At 38.5% G+C, this 1,758-nt stretch overlaps 1 pseudogene; it reads left to right on the plus strand.

The window, feature by feature from the left end:
- The first annotated feature begins 310 nt into the window (after positions 1-310).
- Positions 311-1,206, plus strand: LOC113279972 (annotated as a pseudogene).
- Positions 1,207-1,758: the final 552 nt, after the last annotated feature.

Consider the following 1,758-nt stretch of genomic DNA (forward strand, 5'->3'; position numbering starts at 1 on the left):
TCTCTTTGGTATTTAATGCGGGTAGATGGATGTCTGCTCGTGGCAGACAAGTGTCTCTTTGTCTGGTCACATCTGTGTCAGCCAAACTTCCTCTCGGCCGTTGATCTGGGATCTTCCTCGGGATTGGGTGCGTTAATACCCAAGGGGTATTATCTGGTGCTTCTCTGAGCCATCATACCTCTGTGGTCCTCTGTCCCTGACCGTCAGATCTGCTGACCGATGGCATCTTCTGATGAGATGATTGCTATCATGTTTTGATGTCTCGCTTCGCATGCCTTCCACATGTCTCTTTCTATACACGTGGAGGATGATGAAAGGTGTACATACAGCTATAGTGGAGGAATTAGCTGGACTTGGTGCGGCTATACATATATTCTCTCGAACTGAATACAGTGTCAACAAATGCTTGAAAGATTGGGAATTGAAGGGTTACAAAGTTACCGACTCAGTATGTGATGATTCAGTTCCAGCTGAACGAGAAAAGTTGATGAAAACTGTATCTTCTGTTTTTGGGGTCAAACTCAACATCCTTGTTAATAATGCTGGAACAGTAATATTTAAAGACACAGTGGATTACACTGATGAAGATGATTTGAAAGTCATGGAAACAACCTTCGATTCTGCTTACCGTTTATCTAAACTTGCACATCCCCTTTTAAAAGCTTCTGGTTCGGGAAACATCATTTTTATCTCCTCTGTAGCTGGTGTGGTTTCTACAGCCATGGTATCAAATTATTCAGCATGTAAAGGTAAGAGAATTAATTTCATTATAATTAACAAAACTCAAATGTGATAGATGAGACTAATCTAAGTTTTATGTTAAACATTTGGAGCAATAAATCAACTTACAAAGAACCTAGATTGTGAATGGGCGAAGGATAATATCCGCGTCAACAGCGTAACACCATGGATTATCAAGACTTCACTAATGTAACCGGTAAGCATCCCAAGTTTTTCTGAGCAATTTTATTTTCCAATCACATTGTTCTAATGTTTACGGTGCCGTATCTTTTTCAACAACATTTGAAAGACAAGGAGTTTGAAGAAAGAGTTATCACAAGAACTCATATTCGGCGCATTGGAGAACCCAATGATGTGTCTCCTCTGGTGTCCTTCCTTTGCCTACTTGGTGCTTCATATATCACTGGCCAAATTATTTGTGATGGTTGATTCACAGTGAATGGGTTTTTCCCTACGCATGATTAGTCCTGAAAACTCCAAAATATTGTTATTTATGCAAGTAATTGTGGTCCACAATTTGAATAAAAGTTTGAACAAATTTTGGGAGAACTCATTTATTGGCATGGTTATTCTTGTACCATCACAAAATTTTCAGTACTAATTACTTACGAAACCCAAAAAACAATCAATCTAAAACTAATTTTTTTTTATGATAAGTTCCTCTTACAAAATTTTACGTTCCTACCAAACAATGAGCACGATCCAAGTGTATAACCAAAAAAAGTACAACCACACCATCTACCGCTTTAAAGAAACAAAAGTTAAAATTCTCTTAAAACATTTCCAATGATCACAAATTCACCTTCTCGCTTTTTCGAGAAGATACAAACACCATGCTCCTTAGCTCGCTAAGGAGGATTTAACCTTACTCATTAAACTGTCACAGAGTCTTCAGCTGCTCTTGCTTCTTGATGCGTCGAGAAATCTCCAACACTTGCTCCTTGGTACATCAATATTCTTCATCTGCTTGTTCTCTTTCGTAAAATGCCCTCATTGCTTTCTGAAATGGTGAGGGTA

This window comes from Papaver somniferum, chromosome 5 (assembly GCF_003573695.1).
Source record: "Papaver somniferum cultivar HN1 chromosome 5, ASM357369v1, whole genome shotgun sequence".
In the NCBI taxonomy this organism is placed as follows: Eukaryota; Viridiplantae; Streptophyta; class Magnoliopsida; order Ranunculales; family Papaveraceae; genus Papaver; species Papaver somniferum.